The 22991-nt window shown below is 38.4% G+C and overlaps 1 protein-coding gene and 1 pseudogene across 4 annotated transcripts in view; one reads left to right on the top strand and one right to left on the bottom strand.

The window, feature by feature from the left end:
* Nucleotides 1–22991, top strand: part of SH3D19 (SH3 domain containing 19) — a 168494-nt gene that overhangs the window by 90708 nt on the left and 54795 nt on the right. The gene's annotated exons all lie outside the window — the stretch shown is intronic.
* On the bottom strand, nt 3482–3749 carry LOC123793221 (NADH dehydrogenase [ubiquinone] 1 alpha subcomplex subunit 3-like; annotated as a pseudogene).

The following is a 22991-nucleotide window of genomic DNA, read 5'->3' as shown; positions in this document are numbered from 1 at the left end:
CAGGACCCGGGGATCATGATCTGAGCTGAAGGCAGATGCTTAACCAACTGAGCCACCCAGGTATCCTCCTATAGCTCTTTTACTTGAAGCCTCATTTATTGCTTTGTGGATTTTTATCTAATTTTGTTACTTAAGAGTTCTAGAAGTAATACATGAAAACATTTTTTAGTAGTAGAGAAACGTGGTATCTGCCTTTATTCCATAGGCAGCTATTATTAAGAGTCTAGTGGTTCAGGGGCACCTGGGTGGTACAGTTTGGTGGAGCATCTGGCTCCTGATTTAGGTGCAGGTCATGATCTCAAGGTCATGGGATTGAGTTCCGTGTGGGATTCCAAGCCTCCCCCCACTATGCATGCGCACACTCTCTCTCTCTCAAATAAATAAATAAATCTTTTTTTTTTTTTAAAGAGTCTAGTGGTTCAATGTCTATCCTAGTCTGCTTTCTATGCATGTATGTATAGTATATATTCAAATTTTATTTAGAATAAACTGGGGTGTCTGTGTATAGTATATATATATATATTCTATATATATATGAATATATATATTCATATATATGAATATATATAAAAATATATACATATATATGCAAACTTACCCTTTTTGCTTATATTTTAGGAAGTTTTATCATGTCACTTTCCACTTCATTATTTTTTTAAACTGCTACATAGAATTTTCTGATGTAATTATATTATTATTTATTTAACCAGTCCTTTATTGATAGCATTTGAGTTGTTTATCAATAGCACAGCAGAAGTGCTGCTGTAATAAACATCTTTTTTTTTTAGATTTTATTTATTTATTTGAGAGAGAGTAGGGGGGAGGGGCAGGGAGAAGCAGGCTCCCCACTGAGCCGGGATCCCAGGACCCTGGGATCGTTACCTGAGCTGAAGGCAGACGCTTAACTGACTGAGCCACCCAGGTGCCCTAAGGTAGATTTTTTTCTTCAAGTTTCTGTTGAACTCTTTTTCATAATTATCTTAAGTTTTAAAATGTTGCATACCCTACATTTCTGTTTTCTTCCCTAATCTCAGATTGCTTCATGATGGTTTGGTGTCACTCCAGGTTCAGTAGGGCTCATTTCCACATGATATGGCTGGAAATGTCACCCCACACAAGGAGGGACTCAAACTCACCATGCAGTGTATTTGTAGCACACAGGTCAGTACATGCAGAATTCATAATTGATGATGTTAAAAATCAGCAACCCCTTTGTTACTAAGAATTTGAAAGAGTGTTGGTTCTCTGCATTGGTACCCTGTTGGTCCTACAAAGATGCTGAAGATTTTATTTGACACTTTACCATCATCACATTATGGATAGATTAGAAGCAAAAGATTTAACTTGCTTTTGATCTTCTCCTTTCTGAAATGTTTGTTAAAATGTCACGCTCTGCTGGGCTTAGCTTAACTACTATAATTCTGTAGCATTTCCTTGCCCATATGTTTTAATTCCTGTACGTCTATAAACTATAGCTTGTGTGTAATTACTTTGTGGCATTATGTTTTCTAAGCTATAAGAGAAGCATTACTTTTGCTGTAGCATCTGTAATGCTATAAACGAGGTGAAAAATCAAAGCATATGCAGGTTTTGTGGGGGGAAATGTCCTTTTGCAATGAGAAATGTTGAAAGGATTATTAACATTTTATATCATTCTACAGAGAATGTATATTTATTATGTTGTTGTGGTTTTAAGAAATGTGACGTTAGCATTTGCCCCCAGTGTGATGAGCATGAAAATGAAGCATTTATGTGGTTTATCAGTTGGGTAATTGAGAAGTTTTATCAGCTGGCCTACCACTGCCATAGTACTTAGTGCGGGGGCTTCTCTGAGGTTGTTTCAAATTAAACTATCAGCAGGCAGTTAACTTTGGAACAGCTGCTGGTCCTGTATTCATTTACTTTTTCTCAGAATGGGCATGCGTGGCCACCCATTTCTCAGCACTCCAAGGAGCGTATGAAATGCCCAACCTTTAAATTTTTCATCCTAATTCATTTCTCTCTTTCCCTTGGGTTAGTTATATTTTATATTCGTTCTTTGTTTTTCTGCAGTGTAATTTAGAAGGCGTTATTTACATAGTTCTACAACATCTATAATAAATGGCCTTTAGTTGAATGAACTTCATATACGTCCTTGTGGATCTCAGTCTGTTCCTAGGTTATGGTTTTACCCCAGCTAATAAATATCCTCATATAGTTGGACTTCAGTTTTTAATTGAAATGTTTTCCCTTAGTGGCACAGCATGTATCACATTTTTCAAGAGCATTGATGAGGACTATAAACCACGAAAGTGTACTAAGTAAGTTAATTCCTGGTAGAATTTTAGTGTACACAAAGTTGCTCAACAGCCACTCAGTAGCCCGGTCACCTCCTGTCTCATTAACAGTTAACTTCTGTTGATCAAAATTCATTCTTGTCCTTCTACATAAAACCCTTCTCAAACCAGAAATCAGGCCTTGTCCAGAAAATGAAATTTCAAGGTTGGGGGCTTCCTTTTTGTTTACGTTCTCCTCTAGATTATAAATCAGGTAATAAGTTTTTGTCACTTCGAATCTTGTTCCAGCTGTAGAGGAGCTCTGCGAAGAGGCAGAGTGAGCTTGCCCACCCTTGTGCAGTACTTCTAACGAAATGCAGCCAAAAGAAGGCAGGCGTGCCCAAGAAGGACTCACACGTGTCTCTCTCTCTCTCTCTCTCTCTCTCTCTCCTTTAGGAAAGGAGGATTGTTGAGAATCAGTACCCTTTGGAAATTAAGAAAATAAAAAAATAAAAGTCAAGTGTTGGTTATCTGATTGTCTGAATGCTTCAGAGTAGCATTAACATGCCCTCCATTGTAAACTGGTTTCCTGTAGATAATCTTGTCCCTGGCACAGTGCCTTATCCAGGGTTGCGAGCTAGGGATGACAAGCAGGACTTAAAAGTTTATCCCTCTCTATTGCCCCGTAGTTTCTCTTTGGTTAAAGACTCTCTTTAGAAGTTCAAGGAGAAAAAATCCTTATCAGCTGAACTGTACTCTTCAGAATTTTTCCATATGGTGAATTCCAGTCTTTAACACCGTTCTTCCCCCCCCCCCAATGAAATTGTATTCATTTGTTTTGATTATAAAGCAGAATATGTTCATAACAGAAAATTTGGGAAAAAATAAGTATATAAAAGAAGAAAATCATCTATAATCCCACCTCATAGTTAATCACTATTACATTTTGTTATACTTTTTCTGGTGTGTATCTTTTCAAACAGATACTATAATTTTAACATAGAGGCTCATGAATACAGTGTTCCATAAAATTATTTTTAATGAACATTATATCATGAAAATTTCCCATTTCACTAAACTTATAAATTATGATTAAAAACTTGTACTACAAAGTAATACATTTTTATTTTAGAAAGTTTATTTATTTATTTATTTATTTATTTATTTTCGCTTTTCGAATTTTATTGGTTGCAGGGGAGGGGCCGCCTCCATGTCACCGGGGGTGCTCACAGTTTCTTTAGCCACTCCATGCTTGGGCCCTAGGGGTCCTGGGGGTGGCTGGGCACGTTGGGCATGTTCCCATCGTCTCGGAGGGGCACTGGATAGTTGTAGGGCGTGGCCTGGTTGATCATGGTGGTGTATTTGGTGAAGGGGCTGAGGGTGGGCAGAATTACAGCGAGGCCCCCGATGGTGAAGGACGCGACCAGCACTGGCTCCTTGGCCCAGGCATCCTTGAGGAAGGTGGCGAGTCTACCGGCCATCTTGGTCGCGGCGGCGGCAGCTAGAGAGTTTATTTAAAAAAAATTAAAATTACTCATAGTCCAACCACTGAATGCTAACTTGGTAAATTGGTGGTTCAGTCTTTTTTTCTGTGCATATGTGATTTTTTAAAAAAATGTATATGAATGTAATAATACTGTACATACTATTGTCACAAAACAATAGTTTACAAAAATTTTCCTAGGATATGATTTTTAATGGTATTCCATCAGGTAGGCATTTCCTTTTGTGAGATATTTTGGTTCTAACTAATTTCTTACTATTATGAACAATGCTGTGGTAAGACTCTTAAACCTGCATTTTTGTGAACCATCACTGCTTAACCCCTTGTGATCAGTTCCTAGCAGTGGAATTAAGAGATCAAAATTAATCGATCAAAAAACATTTCAAGATTTTTCACATGTACTACCGAATTGCTCAGAAAAAGGTTGATTCTCACCAGAGTTAAAGGTCTTCTCTGGCCCTGCATTGTTGTATATGAATCAGAAGAAAATAACCAATAAGAATTTTGCTTCTTTCAATTTAACTCATTTTTCTGTTAGGATACTCAGCTTTGTTAACCATGACCTATTTCTGTAAGCTTTATTTTAGGCCCAAAACAATACTTTCCAAAGGAGTCTTGTACTAATCCTCAGCCTCTGGAGATCCCCTTACCCAGAGCCTTTCAGAGGCTCATCCAAGGACATTCCAGACTCAGGTTACCTGGATTTGAGGTATAGACATCAGTGTTCATATCCGTTGAGCTTGCATTTGAAATTGGGAATGTGTTCAAGTTTGGGGACTCTTTTAGGGTACTCCAAATGAACTTTTAAGTATACTTTTTTAGCTGTTTAGGCTCTGTTCATACTGGTAGAATCATTCAGAAAGGCTGTGAAATAGAAGATAACATGTTTGGGTTCACAGGTTTCGCCTGAATTAGAATCCAGCGTCCCCACCTAGGTCCCTTGGGCAGTTTCTTATTTTTCTGTACTTCAGTTTCCTCATCTCTTCATGGGTCTAATAATAATACCTGTTTTCTGGGGTTATTACAATGATTATTTAGTTGCTATAACAGTTGGGGTTTACGCAAAGAAACAGAACCAGTAGGAGATGTGTATTGAGAGATTAATTGCAGATAATTGGCTTGTGTGATTGTGGAGGCTGGCTAGGCAAGTCAGAAATCCACAGAGTAGATTTCGAAGGGCAGGCTGGAACTTAGGTGCATAAGACTGAAGCTGCTATCCATAAGCAGGAGCTTTTCTTTAGAGAAGGCTGCAGTTTGCTCTGAAGGCCGCTCAGCTGAATCAGGCCTACTCAGATTATCTAGGATCATCTCCCCATACTTAGAGTCAACTGATTATGAACTGCAACCACATTCTCCACAATACCTACACCACAACACGTAAATTAATGTTTGAATAATTGGGGTCTCTAGCCTAGCCTAGCTGACACATAAAATTGGCCATCGCAGTTGCTTTGGACCTCAGTTAAGCAGAAGAAACCCACTTGGATAGGAGTTTCATTTTTCTTTCTGCTTTTCAAGATCAGTGCTCTTCAAGTGTCTCTAACGCAGAATTTCTTTCTGATGGATCTGTTTGATCTGTTTTGTCCTAAGTAACTGTGCAGTTGCATTTTTAGGATCCTATGATTCTTTCTACTGGGGGGTGTCTAGTCATGGCAGGATTCTACCCAGGAACATAACTGATACCTGCATAGATACCCTGACCTGGACAGTATCTGCTCTTGACACCATGGGGTGATAATGCGGTGTAGATAATGTAGTGTGTTTACAGTTCTACCGGCGTGCGCCGGCCCCTCTGAGCACTGCCTCGCAGATGAGGGGTACACACCTGTGAGCGTGTTTCCACATGGCCCCACCCTATTTGGCCATAGCTGTTGGACTTCTGACCTATATGCTGTGATAATCAAGTTGTTTCTCCTGAAATTTTAGACTAAAGACACAGCTGAGAGCCAGGATTTCTGGACCTTGAAAATGACTTAGATTTGGGCTTGGTGGGACATACATACTGATGAATACTGGCATGTATGCTGATGAACAAGCAGTGAGTGTCCAACTGTAGCAGGAGATTTGAAGAGTAAAGCAGACATGGTGTGGTCTCAAGAGAGAAAGTAAGGAAAAATGAGAGCTTGTGCAAGAAAACTGCCTTGTTTCTAGTGTTGTGTGAAGTTCAGCTCTATTTCCTGTTTGTGGGAATTCCCAAGATACTTGTGTCCTCATGGTTAAAACCTCTTTTATTTAATTTGAGTTTAAAGGCAGTTCAGTTTCTTTTAATCTCACAGGATAATCTAATACCGTTAGAAGAAATAACAATAACAATATTGTAACTAAGAAACGGAAATTACCTCCTTAGCATACATTTGGCTTTAGGACTATCCCAGATGATAGCCTTGATTTTAGGATTTATTTCCATATAGGTTAGGGTACCATGAATATATTTAAAAAACAGAGCACAGTAGTGCTTTAAAGTATTTATGTACACACCAAATCCCACATAATATGTTGTGTGAAGAGGGAAATGTATTGCTTGTCTTATGAAAACTGACACCCTATCTGTGCCTTAGTGAGTAACAGAGGTCTCTACCATTTTTGTCTTCTTCCACCAGCAAAAGGAAAAACAAAGGATAAAACTCTCTAATACGGGATCTCCTAAAACAACACAAAATACATCCAGATCCGTGAATTTCCAGACATTTGTTTGCATATGCTCCTTGACATGTTATATATTATGAGTAAATCCCAGAAGTGATGAAAGTCTTAATTCGTTTTCTAATATGTTTCAAGACACCTTCTCCCTTCCTCCACTGTTGCTTCTGATTTAAATCTTCCAGCCATGGGACACTCGGTGAAAGAAGGCCAAGTTCTCAAGGTTTCTTGGTAACTAACTAATCCCCAATTCTCACTTACATAAGTGTTTGTATGTGTGTGTGTGATTTTGCCTCAGCATTTGGTTGTAGGTGACCTTTTTGTGAGATAGTGAAGCATAGTAGCTAAGAACTCCGGCTCTGGAGCCAGACTGTCCAAGTTCAAATCAGATCTTGGCTTCATCATTCACAAGTTGTGAGACCTTGGTCATTTAAATTACATAAAACCTTTTTTCCAACCTGTAAATTTGGGATATAAAAGTACCTACTTCTAGGGGTGGATGTGTGAATCAAGTGAGTTGAAAGATATGAGGTATTAGAACAGTGCTCATTTGGGGCGCCTGGGTGGCTCAGTCGTTAGGCTCAGGTCATGATCCCGGGGTCCTGGGAGCGGCCCCTCATTGGGCTCCCTGCTCAGCAGGAGGCCTGCTTCTCCCTCTCCTACTCCCCTGGCTTGTGTTCCCTCTCTTGTTGTCTTTCTCTCTGTCAAATAAATAAATAAAATCTTTAAAAAAACAACAAAAAACAGTGCTGAGGTTAGGTTGGCTGTTGTTATTATCAGAATGGATCTGTTACCAAGTCCAACTCCCTTCACTCCAGTTGGATTAAGTGATTGATTCTTACTAAGTAGAATTGAAATTGGGATCTTGGAGGGTTTTTTTAAGTTTGATATTAAAAAATTTTAGTGTAGTGGGTAGAAGAGATCATCCAGTCCAATAATGTCATATTAGAGATGAGGAAGTTTGCATCAAGTGATGCGATTATGCTCCCAAGTGAGTAGTGGCAGGGCTGAGACTAGACCTCATGCCTCTGAACTCCTCACACAGTCCACTCGCTGTGTCTGACGACTATCAAAGGGATCCTTGGTCCTAAGTCCTTCATTCTTCATGAATTTACTTGTAGCCTTAACCTAACAGATGCTTTCACCTTTCCCCTCTTCTCCCTGGCCTTCTACTTGCATAAAAAAGAGACTTGATCTCAGTATTTAAATGAAATACTTACCTTTTATACTTTTAAATAGTGATTGTTGAGAATATAGCCTTCAGATCTCCCATAGATTTGCTCTTCTTAAGCCTCAGGCAAAACCACAACTTGCATTTATGTTAGGCCTGATGTTGGAAGAGTCCTGTCTTAGAGGAATGCAGATTTGATCTCAAACTGATGTATCGGGGGTTTCTGTACAATGACATACTTGAAAGTGGGATTCACTTATATTCAACAAATATTTGTGTGTGATAAGCACTTTGCTAGGCACTGAGATAGTTTATACTAACTCTGGGGAATTGGAACCCTAAAAAATAAGTCTACAGAAATTTCACCCCATCCTGATTTACTTAAACTCTATTAAGGATAGCAGTCTTCATGTCTCCTGAATTTGTCTTCCTTTACTAGCAAATTCTCTTCTTTATAAAATACCACCCCAAGTATTCTTTCTTTATGTGGAACTAGTCAAAGTGGCAAGTCCCATCAATAGGCCTGCTTGACCTTACCTCAGTTTGGACATGACTTTGCCTTGAGAAGAATTGTGTGGGTTTTGACAGTGTTTTTGTTGTTCTGAGGAACAATGCTGGCATTTGGTGTTTATAGTTCAGTGCTCCACCAATTCCTGTAGGAGATCTTTTCTAGTACCTTCTATAATCTCTCACAAATAAAACATGGAGAAGTAGAGTTTACATGATCAGAGTGTTTAAAAACACATATGTAATTGTGACAGATGTCACATATTAGTGTAAGATGTGAACAGTAGGGGAAAGTAGGTGTGGGGTATAAGGAAACTCAACATTTCCATAAATTTTAAACTATTACAAAATTTTACAATTTTAAAAAAGATCCTCCCCCAAAAACATACATACAAAATTACTGTGACAAAATAAGTTGCAGCAATTCAATATTAGCCGAGTGAGCATCTTTCATTCTGCTTCACCAGGTGTATAAGATGAACTGATCGAGGCTGAATTACTTCAGTGAGGTGAAGGTCACTGTTCCTATAGAAAGTCCTAGTTTGAAACCAAACACTTTTGAAATGTTAGAGTTAAAGGAAATACAAGTACAATCTTTATGCTAAACTTTTTTTTTTAAAGATTTTATTTATGTATTTGACAGAGATAGAGACAGCCAGCGAGAGAGGCAACACAAGCAGGGGGAGTGGGAGAGGAAGAAGCAGGCTCACAGTGGAGGAGCCCGATGTGGGGCTCGATCCCATAACGCCGGGATCACGCCCTGAGCCAAAGGCAGACGCTTAACCGCTGTGCCACCCAGGCGCCCCTATGCTAAACTTTTAAATCAGGACCGAAGTTACTATTTGAAACATTTTGATATCACAGGAATAAAATGAACACACTGATGATCCCTTCCTAATTACTTCAGCATAACTCTAGCTGGTGCAAAAATCATCTTGTGTTATAGTTTATATGTTTATAAGTCTGGCTCCCCACCAGAAGGCTTATGTTCATTTTTGTATCTCCAGGTTTGATACAGAACAGATGAGGAGTTAATGTTTCTTGATTTGACAGGAGGACTAGAAACATTTAGAAATCTGAGGAGCTCAAGAACTGTATTCCTTTTTGAGGCTACTTGCAAAAATAAATAAATAAATGAGCCAGAGAAAACCTCTCTGATTTGTATTCGTGTGTTGGTTATCTTCACACACTGTTGTCTTCTCAGGCTGCTGAAATCATCTGGTAGCTCTGCTACCCTACCCTCCTTCCCAGGATTGTTCCACATCCTGGTGGCAGTGATGGGGGAATGGTTGCTGCTGTTGTTGACTGTCCCTTCAGGGGAATTCCACCCATTCTTTCTGAGACCCTTGGTGTCAGGGTTGTGGCTTGTGGGAATGAGGTAGTATTTGAAGTAGAGTTTGGAAGAATGTCTTAGATGCTAAGCCTACCACCAACAGCTACATTTCTCTTTCCTCTTTTGTTTCCATCTTCTCTTGCTTCCAAATTCCACAGAGAATCCCAGATATCATCTGACTGGGTTCACCTCAGCCCAGAACAGCTGTATATGTCTCCTAGGGAAATTGTGGCCCCAGTTTTAACAGAGTATCTGTCTGGAAGCAAAGTGTGTAACTTTATGACACCAGCTTCAGGTGTTTGGAAAGGCTGTCTTCTCCCTGCCACTTCATTAATAAAATAGGAAGGATGTTTGCTACCTAGATAGGTGGGACCTACAGATAGTACAAATGACTAAATAATGTATCTTCTTTTTCTAAAGTAAGGTTGTTAAGTAAAAGGTTTATCCATCTATTCATCTGCCTGTTTGTCCGACAAACCTGCTTACCTGCCCATCCATCTACCCATATACACATTCATTTCAGTTGATTTCGTTTGTTGGGAATTCTCACAACAGGAAGGGCCATGGCCCGGAAACAACTGCCCAAGTTGTTGGGCATCTTACAGACATTCTTAAGGTGACAGCCATTGGTTGTAGGTGTGAGCAGAATGATCTTGAGTGCCACTAGAAGTTTGATCTAAGTCTGGACCATCATGCCAAGCCAGTTCTGAAAATGCCAACACTGGACAGGCTGTGAGATTTGAGGAGTGACTTTGGCTTGGGTGCTGCAAGGAGATAAATGTTACTATTTGTATCTGCACTGTCTTGCCACTGAGAATCTATTTTATTATTTTTAAAAACTTGGTTATATTTTTACTCTGTCAGTTGTATTTCATTTGAATTGACATTCATGATTCTATATCCGTGACATGTATTTTAAAGATTCCAGATATCCTTGGGTGTTTCCACATTTCCTAATCTGTATTAAAATTATCCACTTAAAGACAGACTACCTGTTTACTTTCCTGTTTTCTCCGCTTAACTAGACCCGGGGCTCATCTTTTTTACTCCAGTTCCCTGGAACCTAGGAGAATCCCTGGAACATAGAATATACTAAGAGAATAATAGTAAGATCAGTGATTTTTAAATTCTAAATGTTTATGTTCACTTAATTTGATTATTAACTCCTTAGTTTTTTATTTCATGCTGGAACCACTAGAGATCTATGAAATATGGTTTTCTTTTTGTAAGTTGTTTTGAAGTTACAGGCATGCTACTGTTTGTGCTAGGACGCTGGGACGATGGCGTCTTGATTTCATCTCCTCCTACTATTTCCAGAAGGTGATTGATTATGTGATGGTTTGCATGCAGCTTAATTATTCAAAAGTCATAAATTTGACATGAACCTTTTAAATCTAATTTTCTTAAGTAGTGTCTACACCCAGTGTGGGGCTCAAACCCACAATCCCGAGATGAGGAGTTGTATGCTCCACTGACTGAGCCAGCCAGGCATCCCATGAATCTATTACTTTTTGTTTTGTTTTTTGCTACAGCAAATCTTTTTTTAAAGATAACTTATAAAAACAATAATGTCTATTACATAAAACTTGGAAAATACAGAAAAATAGGTAGATAGCAAATCATAATTCTGTGCCTTTGAGAAATGACTATAGTTGTTAACATTTTGGGCATATGCGGTGGTGTGCTGCTGAATGCCTGACAAGCAGCTCTTTGAGTGTAATTCCCAGTATGAATGTTGGTTGATACTTTTGTTTATGTTAATGAGTAAGATGAAAGTGAGACAACCGAAACATATGTCAGAATTTCCGCTTGTTTGGTTGATGACCTGAGCAACTTCTTTGCGGATTCAGATCATAGTATTCAAATATTGGAAGAATGTTTCCTCAGTGTTTCTGCTATTCATAATGTAACCTCTACAAACAAAACATGCTTTTATGTTGGATCTGCATTAACATTTTCTCCATCACTTTCTTAAATCTAAACAATCAGTAAAATGATAAGCGCTGGTTTGCCAATTTTTGTTTGTAAACACCCCAGCCGTAGACAATTTCAAGCTACGGATATGACACCACTTACGGTGAATTAGAAAGAGTTGCTCCGTAGCACCTCGTTATATAGTATTTCCACCATACAGACGTAATAGGTATAAATAACCTCAAGAGCATAGAGAACAGTAAAATGTAAAATAATTAGGAAATAAGTTTTGAGTATTTATTACGTTTGTTTTTGTGTGACTCGTGAATTGTTAAGTGCCTATAATGTATGTACGTTTATACAGTTTTTAATAATGGCTATGTCTAACAATTGGCCTGCAAAATTTCTGAAAATTTGTCAGCTCTCATAAGCCAGTATGAGCTGGCTTCACAGCACTGGGTAGATAGGTTCTCATTTTTCTTACATAGTAGAAAATAAAAAATACATATATAGAGTACATATTTGTATGTGTATATGTGTGTACATATATGTGTATGTATACACACACATTTAAGGTTTTTTAAAGATTTTTAAAAGAAGGCATTTTTAATCACTTTTTTAAAAATAATGGGCTCATACTAAATATTCGGTTTGGGGATCTGTATATCTATCTTACAGAAGTAAATTCTCATACCAGTTGTGTCTCTGCCACAGACTGCAGAGCCGTTTCAGCGGGACTGGTGAGAGCAGCTCAATAAAATGCCTCTCGTCTCCAGTGTAAGCGCAGGAGGAGAGAATGAGTGAGAACAGGGGCGGCATAAATCTCCCGTGTGGCACGTGGTGTATTTCAGAATGTGGCGCCAGTGTGGGCTTCATCCTTCCTCAGGCAGAGTCCTTATCTGGAGAGTGTTTGGAAGCCTTGTTTCCCTCGTCCACATGCAGTGCTCCCTCTTTTGTTCAGCTGGACCCCATTCCTGCGGTTCTGTCCTACATCCTCTTCTGTCATCTTCTTGTTCCCCTCCTTTCTGCCTCCTCCTGACGCTTACAGGAGGCACACTGTACTCTGTGAGTCTTTTTGAATCCTGTAAATATAGAACGACGTGTTTGAGGGCAGGTGGACTTAGTGCCAACAGTCTTAATGCAGTCGTACCCTTAAATGAAGGTATATCCTCAAGTACATAATATGTATCCTAAAATCTGCTCCTCTGCTCCCCAGCCTGTACCGGTCTATTGCTGTACCTGTTGGGGAATTTCATATAATTATGTATAGTCATAATTTTAAAAGACTTTAAGGTCCTTTAGCTACCACATATATTGTTGCTATCCAGTGGTAAAGTTTTCCAGTGGCTTTGCAAAAAATAGATATTTGCTGATGTGCACACTGCTTGCACTCCTTATATAATGGAGAAGTTATTGAATATTTGCAGTAAAAGTTTTCATGCCTACTCACTGTTGAAATTTCTGTTCGAATTACCAGAGAACAAATCCATGTGTTGTTAGAATGAACTCAGCTGTTTGTGTTCTGTCTTACATTCTTGGTCAAAGCCTTTGGCTTTAACAGAAACTCTTTTAAGAACTGCCTCTTTTTGAAGGACTCGGTTAAATGAATTTTTAAAAATTTGCTTCTATTTAAAGAAGAGTATTTAGAGCCCCAAGCCCCTCCTTGCTTCAGCTAAGTAGATCTCTGCCATGTCTATTCTTCGCTGCCAGCAAAGCCTGGTTTTACTCACTGAAGAGGTCTCTGGATTGCAGGATGCCAGGCACAAACCAGAACCCTGCTAACCTCTAACTCTTAAACCTAACCCTAATCCAACCTTGGCTCTAAGCCCTAATACTAACCCTAGATCTGAGACAGCAAAAAGATGTGGTGTATACGTGCAATGGAATATTACTCAACCATAAAAAAATGAGATCTTGCCGTTTGCAATGAAATGGATGGAGCTAAAGAGTATTATGCCAAGTTCAGTAAGTCATCAGAGAAAGACAAAAATACCGTGTGATTTCATTCATATGTGGAATTTAAGAAAGAAAACAAACTAGCAAAGAGGGAAACAGAGAGGCAAATCAAGAAACTGACTCTTAACTACAGAGAACACACTGATGGTGACCAGAGGGAAGGTGAGCAGGGGATGGGTGAAATAGGTGATGGGGGTTAAGGAGTATGCTTGTTGTGATGAGCACAGGGTGATGTATGGAAATGCTGAATCACTATATTGTACACTTGAAACTACTACTACACTGTAGATGAACTAACTGGAATTTGAATAAAAACTTCAAAAAATTACTTGTTTTAGTAAAATAAAGGCCTTCTTTAAGGTCTTTAATGTATGAAATTACATTGGTTAGGTTTTGCTGTTTTATGTATGTTTATTGCTTCATTGTTAATTCCTCCACCATTGATTAAGTCGATTCTGCTTTAGATATTACCAAGATTTGATGAAAAGATAGAAATGTAATGCATTTTGTAAAGGGCAAAAGGAAGGGCTTAGCCAACATAATACCTTGATCAGGAGATTACAAAGATAAGAGATGGGTGGCTACGGCACTCTCCTTTAAAAGATACTGAAAAAAGTTGTTAGTGTTAGAAAAATCTTGTAGCATCCTATAACCTTAATAATTTTTATTATTTTTATTAATAACATTTAAATCTGGCTTTTTAAAACTATCTGCTTCAATATTGTAAATAAAAATAGAGCTAACATTGAAGAAGTAATACCATTTTTAGATTTTAAAGTCAGGGTTTCAAACTGACCTAATTTCTTTCTAACTTGTTGGAAGCATCACTTAGTTAATATTTTGATCAGTTTCAGATGCTTAAATTATGTATTTGTTTTTGCAATGAAAAACAGCAAACTATCATCCCTTGAGGCAGTGTTATTTTAATCCCATAAAGAATGTAGAAACACAGAATCATGTGTCTCACCTTTTTTATTTCTCTGCTGCCTTCTACTAAACCCTCTGATTTTTCATATGTTTTTACATAGTAAGGTTTTATTTTTTATAAGAGAATATTATACTGGGGCATGGACCCTGCCCATAAGATGCTCAGTTTTAATTGAGATGAATTTGGTCTCATTGGAATGCTAAGGTTAAGACATCTTTCCAAATATTCATATACATGCACACATCTTTGTTTTTAACATATTTTGTTGCTAACTCATGTCCAAATATCAGCTGCTTCTAAAACTTTTGAGTTTTAGTGCTGATTTTGATTGCGCATCATCAAGAAATACCAGGTACCTGTGCTATGCGGTTATGTCTTCTAGGTTTCAGTACTGAACAATTCAGAATGGGTCAGGAATGATGTCAAAACAAAACCCGGAAATACTGGTCTATACTAATTGTATCTCCACTAAATAATTAATCCCCCCACTTTTACTTCAATAGATTTATCAGGTTGTATATGGAGTCTAATTCCACTTTTCATCTTTCCATCCTTCCTGCCCTTTCCTGTATCCTTTACATGACCTAAAGTTAAAATAATTTATTAATCAGGTATTGTCATTTTCTTACCCATTTATATGTTTCTTTGATTTTCAGTGTCCTTATAAGGACAGTTAATCTCAGGTAATTTTTAAGTATTAGATTTGTTCATGCATTAGGGAAGTAAAAAGATAACTAAAAGTTATAGCCAGAAATGTAAGAATTAAGAGCTCTTCTCTAACTCTCACATCGAGAGTGTTACCAGGTATGCCTCTGAGTTTACAGCAGCAAGTGTGGGAGGCGGTGTCATTACACTTTCTACATCCCACTATCTTCTATCATTTTGCATCATAGAACCAAGGGAAAACAAAAGTAGATTATGTGTTTTGATGCAAACCAACGTATTGGAATATTTATATATATTTAGTAAAAAACAAACACCATAAAGCAGATGTTTCCAGGTGGGTGACAGATAAACTAGTAGGTTTTGAGAAACTTTTTCCTTTCTTTTCTCCTTGAGTATTCTTTCATCTTTGGACAGCGGGCTTTTTTACTTATGTTTGTTTCTTACTACATAGGTGTTAGGACTCTGTATATGGACTGTAATGTAGGGAGCATCTGCTTTTAATTTTTCCTTCTGTAGTATGACCAGTGACCCTTTGGGTTTCTGCCAGACTTTCCATGTTCTGATTTCTCTTGCCAGGTAGGGTCCCATGCCAGTCTCATGTCTGTCACAGGACTTGATACCAGGTTTTCCTTGAACGTCCATTAAGGAAGTGTCCAAAGGGATGTGTCAACCTTTTTAGGTGGAAGCTCCGATGCATATAGTTTTGGAAACCAGGATGACAGGTTTTAGACAAGGGTGTGGGTTTTCTATTCTATTCTATTCTTTTTTTTTTTTTTAAGAACGTCTCTTTACATTCTTTAAAAGTCATTGTTAAATAGGGTATAATTGGATGAGTCAGTTGTTTTTAGAAGACTTGTTCTTTACATATGATCTAAAATATTATATGGCACAGAATCTGAACATGCCGAAAGGACTTTAAAAATTGCTATAATTTTTAAAATTTGCCATAATTTTTTTTTAATTTAAGGTTTAACAACATTGCAATATGTGCATTGCCTAAGAAGGACTCTATAGTCTAGTAGAGGAAATAACACACCAGAATACTTACTAAAAGGTAAAAAGTGTATGAAAGTCCTGATTTTAAGAAAAACCGAAACGCAGATCGCAAGCTCTTGTCTGTAGGCTTCTGATTAGACTATGAACATCTTATGGGCAGGGTCCATGTCCTAGTTGATCTTGTTTCTTTGGTACTTAGCATAATACCTGGAATAGCGTAAGCATTAAATTTCCTGAAAATTAATATTTACTCTTAACAGTTAAGTGAATGCTGTGTTTGGCCAAAAATACAGAAGTAACCAGCTAATGAAACAAAATTTGAAAAATCAGTCTCTGAATATTATTGGGGTGTTTCAAACTGCAGCTGCCTTATATTTGTGTAATATTTTCTTATTCTCCTCTCTTTTTCCTGGCATATAATGGATCCCCTTTTAGAACTATGCTCTCCCGGGACGCCTGGGTGGCTCAGTCGGTTAAGCGTCTGCCTTTGGCTCAGGTCATGATCTTGGGGTTCTGGGATCAAGTCCCACCTCCCTCCGTCTCCTTGCTCAGGAGGGAGCCTGCTTCTCCCTCTTCCTGCCGCTCCCCCTGCTTGTGCGTGTGTGCACTCTGTAACAAATAAATAAAATCTTAAAAAAAAAAAAAACTATGCTATCTCTTTTTGCCTTTTACTAACAAATAACTTCTAATCATAAAATTTATAAATAAATTTTATGCTGTATATCCAGAAAAGAGAGGATTAGGTTTTAGCTCTTTTTGTCTTTCTAGGTTTTCTGTTAAACTCTCTCTACAGATCACTTTAGGTAGGCTGTGGAGGAAGTCTATAACCCTAGAAAAAATACATTTTGGTTATTAATACCTTGGTTTATTCAGTAGATGTTTATTGAACACAGTCACACTTCAGATCATTAGTTTTCACCCTTTTTTTGTGTTCACATTTGACGAGGTTAAAGATTCTGTTGTCGCGTGTTACAGTAAATACCGCCTTTCTTCGGTACCGAGTAAACATGCCCTATATATGCTTTCGAAATAATTCGTATGTGTTCTCCGTCATACACGGTAACCTACTCAGATAAGTTTTTCCTGATTAATATCACTGTATGTTATTGTGTATTATACATGGTATTAAATTTAGCACACCAGTGAAGATTTGGTGCTGCTTATTAGTTGGGAATTACCAGGAGTTTAAATAATAAAGAGACAGGTTCTAAAGAAAGAGTACAATGAAAAGGTGTGATTAGGCAGATTGACCCCTGAAATTCCATTAATCGACACTTGAAGTACAATGTTTGTGGCCAAATTAGGTGCCATGTTGGAGTCTAATGTACCATTTCTTAAGGCAAACCTGGCCACTTTTCCATCTAGTGAGTACCAGATGCTCATCAAGGTGATATTTGCATGAAAAATACCTATTGTTAAATATTAGACCCAGACACTCTTAGCAAAGTGAGCATACAACAAGATGTAACTGGGGATAAAGACCAACAGAACAAAACCAGCCGCAAAATTATTTGGAATTTGCTTATTAAGTAAAGTGTAGGTGGGATTGCCTGTACTATTCAAATTATATTTATTTCTCTCTGTGAGTAGTATTGAGTTCATATGAGTTTAGTGAACACATGATACAGTTCCACTGACTTGCACTATAAAAATAAGTAAGAGAGAGTCTCTCCCTTTGAGAAGTTGGCAGTCTAATTAGGAAGACAAGACATTTGTGTGTAGGGGGGAAAAACAGAGAAAACAAAGAATTGGGAAGGACAGGGCAACATATTCTAATTTTAAATGTACCGTAGTTATTAATAGTAGACTTGAAAGCTTCTTCCAGGATCTTTGAACACTTGTGGGATTTTTTTTTTTTTTGTTTAATAGAGCTAAAGAAATACGAAGCTCTTTAGAGCTACTTACTGATCACCATGTCCATTTTGTGAAAACCATCATGGAAGGGGTGAGGGAAAGAAATAGAGATCTGTGTTTTCAGTAAGGATAATACAGTGCTCATAAAAGCTTGTCTGTTTTGTTCTCTTGGCTTTGTTACTGCTTCGGCTTGGTAGGAAATAGGTTTATGAGAAGTATGCATTGTGAATCTCAGAAGGGTTGTAGGTAGTAAATAATAATTGCAACTGAAATGCAAATGGTCAGTTATTTGAATTTATAAGGTAGTGTTATGATAACTATAGGGTAACTCAACTGGTGTTGGCAGGATAGCCCCCCAGATTTGGGCTTTATATAATTATGGACTAGACAAAATTGTGTATTGGAAAATAGGGTAGGAAATACAAGTAACATTTTTTGAGACAGTAATACGTGCCAAGCACTGTGCTGTGTATTTTATACAGTGTTTTAATTCAATCTTAGTAACAAGTCAAAAGATAGACATATCTTCATATTACAGATAAAACAATTCCAGCAAATAAGTAAATTGGAAATATGAAAGCAGGTCTCTGGCTGGCTTCAAGTTCTGTATTCTTCCCACTACAGTCATGATGCCCCAGTAGGTACATCATGTATCCTGTTTGCTTTTTCTCTGTCCGCCTCCATATTCTTTATGCTGACAGATATGATTATTAATCGAATTCCTTTTACAGGGGTGCCTGGGTGGCTCGGTTGGTTAAGCATCTGCCTCTTGATTTCGGCTCAGGTCATGATCTTAGGGTCCTGGGATCGAGCTCTGCATTGGGCTCCCCACTTAGTGGGGAGTCTGTCTCCCTCTGCTCCCTCTTCTCTCTCTTTCTCTCAAATAAATAAATCTTTCTTTAGAAAAAACAGGGGGCACGGCAGGCAGAGGAGAAGTAGGCTCCCCACTGAGCAAGGACCCCTGATGGGGACTCGATTCTAGGACCCCAGGATCATGACCTGAGCCAAAGGCAAACACTTAACCGACTGAGCCACCCAGACGCCCCTAAATAAATCTTAAAAAAAAAAAAAACCCAAAAAACTCATTTTACAAATTTATAATCTGTAAAGTGTGTTAATGAAAGCTCACTTTAATATGTATTGGCTTTATTTGTTCTGAAACTGTGTAAATAAAGGTTGCACATATGATTTGCTTGTCTTAAGACTAAGTAGAAAAATTCCTGGTGTAACTTGGTGTTGTATCATAGAACTTAATTACTATAATTGAGCTGTCAGTGGTGATAAAAAAGTGAAATCAGAACTCTATAACTTTTTCCCTAAAGCTTTTCAGAGTATTAATAGAAATATTTTGTAGTTTTGTTACAGTTTTTAGCTTTAGCAAAAGCCATTCTGGTTGGATCTCAATTATTTTTCTTTACTAATCTTTATTCTCTAATTCTTAAGAAGGAATTCACCCCCTTGCTATATACCCAGTCTTCAAACTGGGGGGGTTCATCAGAGTTTTAGAACTAGTAGGTTAATTTGTGTTCATTAGTTTCAAGTAATACACTATTCTTTTCCATTTTATCAGATTATGATGATGATATTAATTTAGACATTATTAAAATGGCATTATAGCTCTATATTTGTCTCAGTAGCACAATATTATTTACTAACTCATAGTTTCTTCTCCCATTACACAATATTACCTTATCCTAGCAGGTAACATAAGATGATAAAAGTTTGATACACAAGATGAAAACATGGGGTTTGTTATGATGTAACATTATTGCTTTCTGTTCTGAGAAGTAAATCAGGGTTGTCCCAAGGCTTTGTTTATAAAAATATGTGTAAGGTATTTTGGGTTTGGGGTTTTGTTTTTTGAAATGGAGCAAGTCAAGGACTTTTGCTTACTGCAGTCCTAAAATATCTTTTTTCTTTTTTCTTTTTTTTAAGTGCAGGCAATCCTTGATTTATAAACATCTGACTTAGAAAGGGTTTTTTTTTTCTTTTTCTTTTTTTTTTTTCTTCATAAAATGACTGTGCTTCCATGTTCCGTCAGAGAAAGACTCATTTTTTTCACCTGGTTTAACCAGAGTACCACCCTTCTAAAACTGTTCTTGGTGCTAGAAATTCCTTTTACTTTTTTCTTCTCACCTTCTCATTGCCTTTGTCCTGTTCTTTCACATTCAGCCCCAGTTTTATCCCACTACTGCCACCATCAACTTGGCAACCATTAATGACAGCTTCCTTTGCATCCATATTAATCCTATCACTCTGGTTTGTTGCCACTAACTTAGTGGTTCTCAAGTGAGAGTGATTCTCCCGTCCCCACTACCCGCCCAGAGGACATTTGGCAATGTCTGGAGACATTTTGGATAGTCAGAGCTGGCAGTGAGTGGGAGGAAGTACGCCTTTGGTATCCAGTAGGTAGAGGCCAGGGATGCTGCCAATCATCCTGTCATAACTAGGACAACCCCTCATCCTTAACAGATGCCAGTAGCGCCAAGGATGAGACATTGCAGTAGCTCTATTCAAGCATCAGCTCTGTTTTCTTCAACTCTCCTGGAGCTAAATTTAGACATCCCTCTTCCAAGCTCTTACAATACCTTGTATAACCTTTTTTTCATGTTTGTTTAATCTTTTATTTATTGATCTTACCAACATGACTGCATTCTTCCTGAGGGCAGAAGTTGCTAATTCATTTCGTTGTCCCCAGTTTGTGGTATAATGCCAGGTACACAGTGAGAGCTCCATAGATGAATAATTGCATGCATAACTAAGACACCCCAGACTTCTCCATTGCCTTCCTGGTACTTCCAGAAACCTCCTCTTGCTCACCTCTATCTTCCCCACCTCCACTCATTATTTATCTCATCAAATATTAGTGTCAGTTATATCATCAATATATTTTGTTCCTAAACATGTGGATCAGCGCACAGTCTTAAGAAAGAATACTGGCAGGGCGCTTGGGTGGCTCAGTCATTAAGCATCTGCCTTAGGCTCAGGGCGTGATCCCAGAGTCCTGGGATCGAGCTCCACATTGGGCTCCTTCGCTGGGAGCCTGCTTCTTCCTCTCGCAGTCCCCCTGCTTGTGTTCCCTCTTTCGCTGGCTGTCTCTCTCTCTCTGTCAAATAAATACATAAAATCTAAGAAAGAAAGAAAGAGAGAGAGAGAGAGAGAAAGAATGAATGAATACTGGCACTCCAGGGTTTATTCATAAATGCTTTTTTAAAGTCAGGCATGGCACAAATACCATGGTTGGTACATAAAGACCAGCTGCGGTCAGCAATGCTTGTGTGGGGAGATGTCCCCGATAAATTCTTACTTGCTTTTGAGACACTTTGCTGTCATATCCTTGACCCATAGATTCTTGGTGTTTAACCTGGCTGGTGGTGCCTGGCATCAGCACTTACCTTTATAGCATGTTCTCACTTTGACACGGCATTTGACTTCCAGTCCCTTATATCGTACCATGGCTTCTTTATATGCTGTGCTCAAACCACGTTCAGCTGTTTTTACAAAGAATGTATTTTTAACTGTATATTCTGTTGCTTCTGCACAGAGAAGGAGCTCCAGAACCAGATGGGATAATCATGATGGACACTTGCAGGTGTTATTCTGATTTGTGTACCAAACTAGCCAAATCCAACAACTTCATGTACTGGTTTGTGGAAACAGTTTTCCTCATCAAAGAGAGGGGGCAGGGGAAATTATTTAAAACTTGGAAATAAGCTGTTGCTTTGAAAGTTGTATAAATATGTTTTAGGGGACGCCTTGGTGACTCAGTCGGTTGAGTGTCTACCTTTGGCTCAGGTCATGATCCCAGAGTCCTGGGATCAAGTCTCGCTCGGGCTCCTTGGTTGGCCGGGAGCCTGCTTCTCCCTCTCCCTCTGCCTGCTGCTCCCCCTGCTTGTGCTCTGTCTCTCTCTCTCTGACAAATAAATAAAATATTTATAAATAAATAAATGGATGGATGGATGGATGGATGAATAATGAATAAATAAATTTTTTTAGACTCTGTTTCATTATGATAAATAAAACATGATCCAATTGAATTTTCTTAGGTGAAATTAAGAGTGACCATTATGGTTTGCTTTGCTGGTTTTGACAATATCAAAATGTCATACCTAGCAACTTTTGTTTTGTTTTCTCCCGCATCTGCAGAGTCTGGAGGCGACTCCAATGTGAAATTTTTTGGATTCACTTTATTCTTGAGGGTACCTGCCTACCTCTTGAACTTTGTCAAGCATTTAGAAACTTTTCCCCATCCACTCAAGCATGAATTATAGACTTCTGGACTGTAGTCAGATGGTAGTAAATTCACATCTGGTTCTGCCACTTACCACAGTTATGTGACTGCAGACAGAACACCTAACCTCTACGCCTTTTTTTTTTTCCATTTGTAAAAAAAAGATCGTGTGTTTGGCACATGTAATAATAAACAGTTTTCATCATTATCTTCATTGCTGAAATCTTACTAGAAATTCATTTCGTTAGGTTAAGCTCTCTTAAGATGCAATTTTCTTTCTTAAAAACACCATAACACTAAGGCTGTGTGCAAACACGGTAGTAGACAGTGACCCTACAGCACAGCCTAAAAAGGGCTTATTTTAGAAGAGTGGGAAGAAAGGATAGAAGGGGACTCTGAACAGCTAGGGGGCACCCCCAGAGGCCTGGAGGAAGATAAGTCATCAGGACTTAGACCTGACACTATCCTGTCTTGACCACAGCTTTTGGTTCTTCTCAGAATCTGAAAGCTGCGTCCCCTGACCCTTCACTTCTCTCCTGCAAGGGTCTTCGTCACATGGCAGGAGTGGTTTTATCTGTCCCACCAAGAAGAAAGGGCAGCGGTACTTGAAGAGCAGAAGGCAGAAGCTCCAGACCAGCTCTGCCGAGGGCCAGGACATAGCTTCATACGTGTAGAAGGGAGTGAAGACGCACTTTGGCAGTCCTTTGTTTTGCCTGGCGGCCTAGGCTCAGGCTCCATCAGAACAACAGAAACCAGAGGAGAGCAGAGTAAATCTCAAAGAAAATAATCTTTAAAAATATAAACGGTTAGGCCTGCTGTGTGATATCACACCCCAACGTGAGAACCTGTCAAGGGTTGTGTGTGTTGTCAGATGCTTTGTGATGTCTCTAAAGATTACAGACATCAACAGTGATAAAGCTGCAATAACAATAGTGTGTACTGAACACACACTTTGTTCCAGGCCCAGTGTAAGATGCTTTAATGGATTTTCCCTCTTACTCTTCACAACAACCTCATGACAGAGTTAAGTTATTAC

Source organism: Ursus americanus, chromosome 13, assembly GCF_024610735.1.
Source record: "Ursus americanus isolate L20-20 chromosome 13, mUrsAme1.1.p, whole genome shotgun sequence".
NCBI classification, from domain to species: Eukaryota; Metazoa; Chordata; class Mammalia; order Carnivora; family Ursidae; genus Ursus; species Ursus americanus.
This window is presented reverse-complemented; position numbering and strand designations above follow the sequence as displayed.